Genomic DNA, 12,873 nt, shown 5'->3' with positions numbered 1-12,873 from the left:
TGGAATAATTAGCTTCTTGTGACAAATAAGCAAAGTTATACTTGGAAGGGAAAGAAAATCCACAAAATACAGCATAGATAAACAGGTACCTGCAGATAAATGAGGTGGCAAGAATTGCCACAATGTGGTGGTTCCTCAAGTGAAATAGCTTTTTCCTCTGTAAAACTAGAATTGATATTATATTGCACACAATAGAAAATAGACAAGACAGTTGAGTTAAAATTTGTTTAACATTCTGACGATGTAAGATTTGTCATGTTACACCATTAAACTAATATTTGCTACATGAAAAGGTGCGAAATAGCTGAAGAAGGATGTCAGACCAAGCCCACACATGGCTTCAGTGCAGGCTTCATCTCATGGAGCTCCCACAAAAGTCTCAAAGAGCAGTGTGAACCAAACCCCAGTGAGAACAGGGCAATGAAACTGGTCAGATGTGACGGCTCCACCGTGAGGGGACCCCACTCCACAAATGACATTCTTCTCTTCTCAGATCACTTGAGTGTGACTTTGCTCAGTGTGGAACCCATGAGTCCTCGATAACAACACTGACAGGTATTATTGGCATGTCACTGGGTTTTGGAGAGGCCCACGTGCATCCATTCGGCCGCAACAAGTGCTCCCATACATGATGTCAGACATCACAGTCTTCAGAGCAAAACACACTCCCATCTGCAGGCCTGGATGGACACAAAGGAACTTATCTGAAAATCGGCTCAGGGGCGACTGGTGTCAGCTGCTTTAACTGCTTTGTGCAGAGAGTGACGTCTTCGTGTGATTTGAAAGCCAACAGGATTTTACATTTTAGATTTACTATGTGGCTAACGTTTTTACACAGAACAATTTGTGCAGAAAGATACTAAAGAATCTGGGAAAGTACTGTACACACTACACATGCATCCCTCTGAAATTTCTATTCCAAACCCATTCACACAATATCAAACTTTACTGATCCTTTTAGCGTCATACAGAAAATTGTTCAGCTGTAAGTGTTTAATGTTTTTTTGTCTATAAGGCTTTGTTCCTTACCAACACAACGAAATCCAACCACCCAATAATTCTAATAACCACAGTGTGGTTATAATCACATATTAGGAAACTGTCAAAGTGTAAATTAATTAAATAGCAAGCTGTTTGAAGTATAAATACAGGTAATGATAGCAGTGTATGCACATATTTTTATGAGACATTGTTGAATCATTTAATTGTTGTAACATTTAAAACAAAAACCTGCTCAATACTATATGACTTGATGACTTATTGGTGTTTAATATTTCTATATTCAAACTTATGTTTCAGTAATAATATAAATCCTGTAGTTTAGAAGTTGTGTACTGCTGTACACTGTATATTGGAATATGTCTGATGCACTGCATGAACCATTACAGTGCTGTAGGCAGCAGAGTTGAAGATGTGGAAGTGACTTTGCAATAACTGGTGGTAGGAGTTTTTTGACTCAGTGCAGGGACTCAGCAACACCACTGTGATGTCAAGTTACTGCAGCAGTAGAAAACAATGGTCAGTGACGTCAAGACGGACAGCAAGTAACAGCCTTAAACAAATGGAAACTAAAGGAAAAAGGTCATCAACTGATAACGTTTGTGTAGTACAATTCAAAGCTCTGCAAAAAGCCATTTATTGAATCTAGATTTCAGACTTGATAGAATATTCAAGTCCACACTGCTGTTATTTGGAGTTCAGATGGCAGAGATGTCACTGAGTAGAGTGCAAAGATGAATAAACAGCCTCAGACCTGCTGTGTGTGAATGAATCTGTGTCATCAGTTAGACAGCGAGACAGGCAGAGGCGGCAGGGGAGTCTGTGTTGACTTCATTGTCCCGTTGGACAGTAGCTGATGGATCTCTAAAAGACTGACAGGGTCCAATTGGCCCAAGGCCAACAGACACACACACACCGTCACATACACATTTACATACAAGCGGCACCCTGCACCGCTTGGGAACTTTTGGGGCTGCTGGTTACAATGAATGGATGACAGAGATGGAGAAAAGATTGTCGCAGCATTAGCATTGAACATGGGATTCAAAATTTGTCCCCCACCAGCTAATAATGTAGGAAAAAAATGAATTTATTTATTTTGGAATAAAATGTACCTGTAGCGTTCTGTAGTGGAAGTTGAAGCTAACACTCTGTATCTAATAACTGTAGTTTATATATTCAGATAAACACCTTTTATTCTCACAATCACGCATCATCTTGAGACGTGCCATGAAGAGTATGCTCAATGTTAATAGAGACCAAAGAATTTAGGTTACAACCTCTTTCCTGTTAGTTTGATTCTGACATCACCACCCCAGCTATGTGTGCAACATTCATAACTGAGCTGAGGTCTGTAGATGAATCTGATCACCAGAATTAATGTCAATAGAGAGGGCTGGTCAGTCATAGCAAACACAGAGAAAACTGAGCTCCAAATTCATTTACTTAAGAAAACCTTAGGTCAGAGGGTTAAGCAAGAGGTGGCAGATGAGTGGTGTTATTTCACCATTCAGCATATCTGATTTAATACGCATCAGAGCAGGGGAAGAGAGAGAGAAGGTGGGATGTGGCAAATAAACTCAGCGGATATTAAAGGTCACAAGGTTGAAGAACATGTGTTATTCTGAGACTGAAAAGTAAAGCAGATAAGTTGCAGCTGACTGAGACATCACAGATGGGGAAGTCAAAAAGGAGACCTGTTTTTCTCCTGAACCATTTAATCTGGTGCAGTGTGAGAGCACTTCTACCATATTAATATCCAGTAAAGAGATAAAGGAATATTTGCAACTTTGTAATTAGAAAATAGCCTCAATATTGTACTGACAAAACAAATTCCTACTGTGGCTGAAATCCTTCGGGGTTAGACAATTACATGTTCTGTGTTCACAAAAACAGTCAGTCTTATACAAGTACTGTACATCTACTGAAGCTATGAACCTTATCCTCATCACAATATGATCAATTTCTAGATTTTTCCCACACTGGGAGTAAGTAATGTCTCACAGTCAGCCTTGCAATGTTAAGATTTTCTCTATTACCACTGCTGAATTGTTTCCATATGGTGAATGTGGAAAGTTACACAGTATTTTTTTTTTACAGTGACACTTTAACTGATGTTATCTTATTTGTATTTAATTAAAGCAAACTCATATTTGTGCACTTGAGCCAATGCAGACTGCAAATGGTTACTTCTTACCTTTAAAGGTATGGAACTATAGAAGATATAATATATACAGTATTGAAAACAATGCAAGAAACTACTAATAATTTCCAAGTTGTAAAATATAACTGGGTAATATGATTGTGCATGTAAGTTTGTAAAATAAAGTAATTTACAGTAATATGAAAAAAGAAGAGAAGAAGAGAAAAGTCAGGAATGTGAGTATATAAGCTAAATATTTTGAACTGAAGAAAAAAAGCCTGGAATAATAAAGAATAAAGTTGGACATTTCTGAAAGTCAAATGAAAATATGTGGCTTTAATTTGAGTATTTGGAATATAACTACTATAAAAATGCCAATGATGTCTAATTATTCTGAGAATAAAGTAAGAACTTTGTAACAATAAGATTAAGACATTTTTAAACCAAACCTTTTAGCAGTGCCTTGATCTGTAGTTGAAATATTCAAAATCAAAATATACTGAATGAGTTTAGAATACTATAGGAATATTTAACTCATTTATATTTTATCCTAATAACCTTATTATATATAGATTTTGTATGAAGTTTTATTTTTTTATAGCATCTTCTGCATCCTGATCTGTGGTTTCTCATTTAACAATGTTTGATTTAACTTTTCTTATTAAACGCTTTCACCAGCAGGTGACGGTATTACACTATATTCCGGACAAGGGTATTTTTTCTAGATATGTTTACAGCAGGTGACACAGAAGGGAAATTAAAATGAATGCTTTATGAGCATACTTATGCTTACATTGATACTTATTTTCAATATATATTACATGGAAGCATTGTTATTTTCAAGCAGTGTATTTTAAGATAGTAAGAGTTGCAGCATATCTATTAACTAACACTTTACACAGGTAAAATATCAGCTCATTTGAATCTGGGACTGATAGGTAAATATTTTTAAATACCAAGAAACTGCACTAAAGTAAAATAGATGATGAAGTGTTATTTTAGAAAATGTGTTACCATAAAAAGCTACCCAAGAATATGGTGTTTAAAGCATCCTGCTCAGTGCTTGAGTACAACTCTCACTCACTCACCAACTACACATATTAATCCTCATAAAGGTAAAAGGAGGGAGTAAATATTCAGCACCTACATATTATGAAAGGCAAACATATATTACAGAGACTGTAGGGTAAAAAAGAATCATGATTAAAACTTTTTATTTAAAAAAAGAAGTCACATTGTTGCAATAGAAATAACGTTTTGTTCCCTGCTGAGCACATAAAAGTATTGCAATCACGATGTTACTTTTCTTCCCAAAAAGTAATACTCAGATCAATAAATTCAGTTTTGTTTGTATTTGTATTTAAAACAACAGTCGTCTCAGGGCACTTGCAACAGAATTTACAAAACAAGGTTTAAGGCCTTACACAACCATGTAGAAAAGCCACCCAAAGTGTTCCCAAGATAAACCTTAGAAGGCCTTTGTAGCCAAGTGCCTGCATAGCTCCAAGTCTGCCACTAGATGTCAGGATTTCATATGGGATGACTGAATGCGACATGGGACCCAGCTATCGGACTTAGCTACGTAAAGACAAAGCTGAAAGACAACTTACTGTAGATAGTGAGGTTCACTGGAATATGTCGGTTATTTCGAGTAAATACAAGTATGATGCATATTCTCCATCCTGCATCCTTAAAAATATTATTACTTATCCTACAGTATGTGTTCTCTGGCCCCTAATTGGAATTCAATTCAATCTAAAGCAAGTCTACAGCATTATACCATTAACTAACCATATAGTCTAGGCTATAATTTCTTTTAGAGTTGTCAGGTAATATTTCTATATTTATTATTGGGGGCTGGAATCCTGAAGTGTATGTTAAGTAAATGTCATTTACACTATGTCAAGTTGAGAGTGAAGAGAAACGCTAACAAAAAGCAAACAACTGATAAACAATTAATAATAAATATATTTGTTGTTCTCCAATAGGATTTAATGTGATGTTCAAGGTAATTATGTTATAGCTGACCATAACGAGACGAGGAAAAATAGGATTAATTGGATTTTCTAAATTCTATATAACTTGGCGTCAAATGAAACTGAACTGAACCATGATTTTAAAAAATGAACGCAAAACTTGCACAATAATTACGGTACCAAAATCTTTGATTAACTGGTGTCAAGCGTGATTTTAGTAAATGCGCCACACTGTTTTGCAGCATACGTAAATGTATGCTCAAATAAAAACAGAGGCGTGATATGAATATTTACCTTGACAGTGACATCAATGGACTATGTTACATATGCACTTTATCTGTTGGTAAATTCTTACGTCTTATATATACTTGATTGATGTTTTAGATCTTGGTTGTAGTATAAGACTATCTGACAGTCAGAAAGCATAGTCTTATAGTGATTTTTAAATTAGTTCTCATTATGTTCTATTGGTCGTTGTCGGACATTTTTCTTAATCGGTAATAATGGAGAAGTCCCGTGTGAAATCAGAAGGGGGGGGGGGGGGGGTCCGTCAGAGAAGGGGGGAAGAAGTAAAGTGAAGGGAGAGAACTGGGCACAGTGAAAACAGCGCATCCTGGAGTCTCAAAAGCTCTGCAGCATCCCAACAGCCAGCGGTGAAAAAGTTGCGTGTACTCACGTCTCGATTCACACTCCCAGTTTAAAGTTCTCATCCCCGGGACGGACCAGCGATGCCGACGAACGCAGAGAAGTGAACTTCCCCGACTCGTGTCGATGCTCGTCCATGCTGTCTGCACGGCACACTCATTTGGGAATACTTTTCCAAAGTCCGCGCCGCGCTGCTCCTCGCGCTGAACAGTGGGATTTCACGTTTTTTCCAGGAGATTTCTGCGACGTGTCGATTTTGTTTCTTGGTCACTAAGAGGAAAAAAAGTTTGAAGGAAGATTGAAGGAAGAAGGGGACGCCGAGAAGACGGAGAGCTGCCCAGACAGATAGCGGAGCAACTCGGTGAGTTGGAATCGGTGCCACATGACCTCGGGTGAGAGTCATCATGAGGAGCGAGCGAGAAAATCGAACAGAACAACTTATATTAACATTTTCTTTCAGATGATTTGCCACCTTGGTGATACGGTTGTATTTGGTGAAGAATTTAAATTTGTGACACCATCCCTTTTTTCACTGACTTCTTAAATGTGAACTCACTAACTGTTATCGCTTTCTGATCTTTCAGAAAACACAGCACAAAGAATTCATGACGACAGAAAATAAATTTTAGGACGATAGAAAAGTGTAGAACTACTTTTTTAAGGTTTGGAGTGACCCTGGGATTTTAGGAATTGGACTTTGTTATTTTGAATATTCTAAACCATGAAATACAAATTAACTTCTGCTCTATATGCAAAATTTGCATCTTGTCATTATTAATTCTGATAGTTAAAGTAGACCTTTAAAGCTTTATAGTTATTAGAGGTCACTAGGTTGTATTCCAGACCATTTGAATCTCATAATACAAATGCTAAGTAGCTAAATAAATGTTATAAATACATTTTTTTAACATTAACTCAAGAATTCTTGCAGCTTTGCAGCACACCTACAACACCAGGAAGTTTTTAATAAATTTTCTGTGTTGTACATTGTATCTAAATTACCAAAGGAACAAAGTAAAAAATATATATTAATTATAATTAATACAATTAAAAATAGTGTGTAATAGTAAGTCGAACAATCTCCCTCCAAATATTATGCTGAATAAGTGGTTGCATTCATTTGCATCAGAAAAAAGTTTTAGTGCACTTTCTATTGTGCACAGTGAAACGGTACAGCAGTCAGGGAGCAGGAGGGAGCAAAAGAAGTGAAAAATAATGGGGCCCTTCACATTATTCATGATGACACCGGTTCTTCCTCAATCTGTGATGGGGGATGTCACATTTTCTCACTGTCATTGTAACCCTTTTGAATCTTCCATGCCCCATTTGCTCTTAATTACTGATTGTTGCTTTGATTCTCTGGCAGATCTGTAGGTTTAATGACTAAAAGCATGGATTCAGTGAGGAGAGAGCAAAGGAGTCTGGCAGGCAAAGGCAGGGTGGAATAAATGTGAATTGGAAGCGAGTAAAGCGCCCCGCTGTGACGACTCAAAAGTCTCTTATCCAACAAAACAACAAGTCCACACCAATTACACCATGTGGCCCTGGGGCAGTTGTTCTATGTGGGTTTTGTAGAGAAAAGAGCTTGGGAGGCTTTACACAAGCAGAAGAGTGGATCCACGAAACTCTGAGGTTAAAGGTTCCCTGCATCTTTTAGCTTTTACAATCAAAACCTCCAACTTTACTTAAGCGCACAAATTTAATATTTAGGAACACAAACAGAGCAACAGCAGATCAGAATCTCTTGTCATTACAATGTAATTAACTCTTAGTTATAGCAAAAACTAACATATAGATTGAAATGTAGGCTCGTACATGATTAAATTAAGACTGGCCATCCTAATTTGTCTAAACTGACATCGTCCTGTACTGTAAGTCCAAAGTAGCAGAGAAAACCATCAAATTGTCTAGGATGCAAGCTGGAAGCCAGGAATAGTTTTGGTATGTTTCCCCAACTAATCTTTTTAATTCAGTTGTATTTTATTCTGTACCACAAAACATCAACACTCTTCCCTCCTATATACAGTAAAAGCCCCTTTATATATTTTACAACTGAGCTCACCAGGCATCATTAGAAATTAAATCTTGAGATAGGACATTATTATCTTTCTAAATTCAAATGATATTGGGCATCATTCGCAAAATGAAGATACAGTCACTTATAAAAAATATAAAAATGTATTTAATAACTAATAATTGTTTCATCATTTAGCACACTCAAGTAATGTCTAGTTTCAGCTCATGAGTTTGAACTGATATGCTGCAGGTGCATTTTATGCTGATCTCAGTCTTTTGGTGAATACGCTGTATTAGGACTTAGTTGCTGTATTTAGGTTTGTCACTCAAACCACAAAAGGTGCTTGAGGTCATTGATAACCAACCCGTTTTCATCATGCCACACCAGGCCAGCATCCTTGGGACTTTTCTGGACTGCTACCGTCACAGATCAGAACTGTTATGGCTTCATGTTTAAAGGACTTACACTGGCATATCTCAGTGATCCTCCTAATCACAGACTGACAGGTTCCAAGGGATAAAGTTGTACTGTTTGCTTATAAAGTAAAATCATTTCTCACACAAACGCCTTCTCTGTCTGTGAAACTCTAGTCAGTTATTCTACTAGTTCTTAAATGGCACTTCCTCCAACAGAGGAAAACAGCTATCAAGCAGCAGCAATTAAACATGATGAAAGCAGAGCTGTGTTTAATGCAACACGGTCTCACACACACAGACACACTAAAACACACTCACAGAGACCAAGACACATCAGAAATCAAAGGTCCAGGGGTCGCTGGGGGCCTGTAGTTCTTCCTTTTTTCTGTGTACCCAGAGCTCTTTGGGATCGGCTTTGATGCATCTGTTAATTAACTCCTGAAGGGACAAGGGTAGCGCCACGATTGGCCCTGACAGCCGCTGAGCACAGAGCAGGGGAGCTGATGTGTGCCTGTGTAAATGCGAAGGGTGGACGTGAAGGAGGCCCCACGCTGTGAGGAGACACGTCCGTGTTGACATTTTGACATGTTGTGAAAATGAATGATCCCAGATCTCATAGAAGTGTTCGGCTCTCCGACAGATCATCTGTCCCATCCGTCACCAGGGTCACTTTGGTTATCACAGGGTGGTTACCACCAGATCGCAGTACTAAAGCTGACTGGTTGCTTCTTGATGAAAAGTCTCTCCCTTTTCCTCATCTGACAAGCTGAGAATTTCAAAACAAAGCTGGAATCCTCCAATACTTCTTGTTTTTGCAACATTTTAACATGCTGTCCATTTAAGGCCTTGTAGTATTTTTTAGCAAATAATCACCCCCCATTCTTGTCTTTCAGTGAGTTAAATCAGATCATGAGGAATCTGTCTGGACCCTTGAGGTCTACTGTTTATCTTGTGCAATCTTTAGGGAGGGAGGGAGGGCACTTGTCAGAGGCTGGAAAAAGACTTGAAGACTTTAAAGGAAAAGGAAGAGTAAAACTCCAACAACCAAGCTGAGGGCGGGCAGCCGTCTGCCTCGACAGTTGGGGTGAGGAGATAGAGAAAAAAAGAGCAACAAGCAGCAACAAAACAAAGACACATTAGTTCGTGCGACCATACAGTACCTGTAGAAAGGTAGAGAGGTAAAGAGAGAGAAGTGCAATGTAGTGACATGCAGTACAATAGTGGCATGTACTGTAGGTGGATAAAACAAGCAGCGTGAGAAAAAAAGAGGAGTGTAGGGAATCAAGAAGGTCCATCAGCATCTCTAGGAATACCTTCATAGCCAAATCACTCTAAAGAGAAGAAGGTTCGATGTATTATGTTGCATCCTGGTTTGAAATGTTCATACAGGTCATTCCCACTGTATGTACTGTATGCAGGCAGTCACAAAGTTCTGACTTCACAGTGTTTTAGTCAGTAAAGGTTTGATTACAGCGACGTTCAAACCTGTTAGCAGAGACAAATTGATTTGATCTAAAATGGAAATTTTAAGGCTTTGTCTAGTTCTTCTTTTGCATCTCATTGCTAAGAGAGAAATTATGCAGTATACTGTACTGTGTATTTGTGTCAGCCCCATGGGTCATGGGTAGGTCATTTTTTTAACTAAAAGTTTTTTGCTTATACTGAGACAAAAAGTATCTGAGTGGGCAACAGACAGGTCAAAGCCGTCAGTCCCCCTACTGTTAATTTTACACCAAAATATTAGTAAAATATATATTTCGTCTTTTTAAATATACTGTATAGATTTTATTTAATATTTCTTGTGCTGCCTGAATTAAAGCTTAACAGGAAGGTAGTTTAGGGGAAACAGAGTTAGGTTAGAGTCAAAGAGGTTCACACCGGTCAAAGAGCTGAATTATCCCCTAGTGGGCACACACATTCAGAAAGGAAAGAAAGAAAGAATCTTTGTGGTATGTCTGTCTTGTTGGCACCTCCTGTTTATTATTAGCTTAAGCTTTGTAAAATCACTCAAACGATGATGTATCATATTAAATTTGATTCACTTTCATTTATATAGTGCCAAATCACAACATAGTTATCGCAAGGTACTTTACAAGGTAAAGTTTAAGATCTTACACAATAAAACGCAACAATTTCCACATACCGCAAGCCTTTAATTGTAATTAATTACAAATAAAATTGTTTAGTCATACAAATTGTTATTTGACAGCAAAAGTGGAGAAGAAAAACTCCCACTCTAATGAGGAAGGTACCTCCAACAGAATCAGGCTGAATGTGGGCAGCCATCTGCCTCGACCGGTTGGGCTGTGGGGAGAGAGAGAAAAAAGCACAGGCAGGATGGTTGGATCTGCAGCTGCCCATCACAGACACAAAGCTCTGAGTCTGATGATACTTGTAAGTGAGGACAGAGTGGGAGAGAGAGAGAGGGAGCAGGGGAGAAGCACAACTACTGGAGAGAAAGAGACATGGTTAGTTGAACATAGAACAATTATGAGAGGTTATTGGACAGAAGAGATAGAAAGAGGAGGTTAGTGTATAAATTAAGTCCCCCAGAAGTGTATGTCTTTTGCAGCTTAACGAAGAGATGGTTCCTGTGACTAACAATCATTGCCAATTACCTCTCTAATTATAAGCTTTATCAAAAAGGAAGGTTTTAAGCCTGATCTTAAAGGTGGAGAGTGTGTCAGCTTCTTGAACTTGAACAGGGAACTGGTTCCACAGGAGAGGAGCTTGGTAGCTAAAAGCTCTGCCTCCCGTTCTACATTTAAAGAATCTAGGAACCACAAGTAGCCCAGGGCTCGGAGAACGAATGCCCCTTTCCCTTGTGCTCTGCTTTTAGCTTTCAGTTTGAGGGTTTTAGGTCTCATTGCTGCTCTTGACATGAAGAGGAACAGTTCTGGGAAGTGGGTATAAATTCAAATGTCACTTTTAGCCTCTATTTATGCATCCACTCCTGGCACAATAATAACACCCCGATTTTGTCAAAGCTATATTCTATTTTGGACTCGCCACCAACCTGGGTTTCTTTTACGGGATAGCTATTATTCAAAGCAGAATAGGTATAGGGCCCAACCATAAATTCCAGCAAGTGGCCCTGAAAGAGATGCATGCAGAGGAATTGACTGCATGCTCTGTGATTTTCCTTTGGTATGCTGTGACCTTTTGAGTTTAGACAGAGTCATTTGTTTACTTGACAAGAGCTGCTGTAATAATTCAGAGGGACACTGGCTGCTAGTAATATTCAGTGATGTGCCAAATTGTACTCTTGTAAGCCAGCTATATCTAGAAGACAGAGGCATTTGTTTTCCTGATGCAGGGAATACCCGTCTCTACAGGCTGTGGCCCTCTACAGGACTAATATACAGTATACAATACATGTCTGATAGGCTTTAGTTACAGTAGGTTACACTAGTCAAAGACAAGTCAAAGGTGTTTTGCAGCAACTTAATGATATTGTTGGAGCAATTTCTACATGGAGCAATCCTTTGCTTCAAGGGCCTCCATTACTCTCTGTGAAACAAGAACAAATTTAGGTGAATGCATGTAACACTTTTGGCAAAGCAAAAGAGCACAAAGGGGAAACAGAGCATTAAATATAAGTTTTACAGTGTGTTTAAAATAAGAGGGACTGAGAGAGCAAACAAACATTTAAAATGACAATGACATAACAAACAGTTAAAATGTTAAAATGCTTCCAGCATTCACTGTTTAGTTGTTGTAATTTTTATTATTATCATTCTTCTGTGTGTTTTTCGGCACTTCAGACCCGCATGCTTTCAGCTACAGAAACCATTCAACTATCAAAATGTCCAGCTTTTACAGAGAGGGGTGCCGTCATTTTTCTCAGTCATATCTTCAATATGTTTTAAAATATTAAGCTTTTTTCAACTTTTTTTGCCATTAAAATGGATGGAAAACCATCTTCAACTACTCTTTAAGTTTGTCTTCTTTCAGCTTTAACTACGTCAGCATACTTTAGGCTACAGAGACCATTTGAACTACAAAACAATCTATATATTTATGGCATATTAAAATTGCGAGTGTGGCCACAGTTTACACTCCTTAAACTTAAAACTCACATCCCTTGCTTATTGAAGCCTTGGGATTTATAAAGTGAAGTTATTTTTGTGATAACCATTATGGTTTTGCGGTAATAAGCCTGTTAAGCAGGGGTGCAAATCAATTGATCTGTGGAGGTTCCTGCTTTTGGAGAACCGTCTCCATGACAATGGTGCAGCTGCAGTAGATCAGTGATTTGATCAACAATATGACTGACAAGTCAAACTCCTACTGCTCAGTGTCCGCAGCAGCTCTATGCATAGTACTGATGAGTTCATCACATGGTTTAATTATTTAATATTTAAGCACACCCCACCTCTAAATGCTTTCAAAATAAAAGCACTCAAAAAAATCATAGTATTAAGTATTATTATTAAACATTATTAATGCATATGACTAGTTAATGAGACTATTTTTTAACTCAACAATTACCTATACACATTTCCTCCAAATCCATTCAGAATAAGAACATTAATTAAACTCATTTACTTTAATAATCCAAATCCTTTCACAATATTTAGATTCAGCAGAATCATCAAAATCTAATCAAAATCTTTAGCTCAAATTGCACTATTTCTGCTTCTGACAGATTAATTATCATTAATTAATAGACTATTT

The 12,873-nt window shown here is 37.9% G+C and overlaps 1 protein-coding gene across 1 annotated transcript in view; it reads left to right on the top strand.

The window, feature by feature from the left end:
* Nucleotides 1–5,712: 5,712 nt before the first annotated feature.
* The window catches only part of LOC114845644 (zinc finger protein GLI2-like), a 67,053-nt gene continuing 59,892 nt past the window's right edge, over nt 5,713–12,873 (top strand). Inside the window, exon 1 of the mRNA XM_029133912.3 lies at nt 5,713–6,124. The gene's annotated coding sequence lies outside the window, so the exon portion shown is untranslated. The remainder of the gene's footprint in view (nt 6,125–12,873) is intronic.

The sequence above is a fragment of the Betta splendens genome, chromosome 2, assembly GCF_900634795.4.
Source record: "Betta splendens chromosome 2, fBetSpl5.4, whole genome shotgun sequence".
Lineage (NCBI taxonomy): Eukaryota > Metazoa > Chordata > Actinopteri > Anabantiformes > Osphronemidae > Betta > Betta splendens.
The sequence above is the reverse complement of the archived record's forward strand: the minus strand, read 5'-3'. Positions and strand labels throughout refer to the sequence as shown.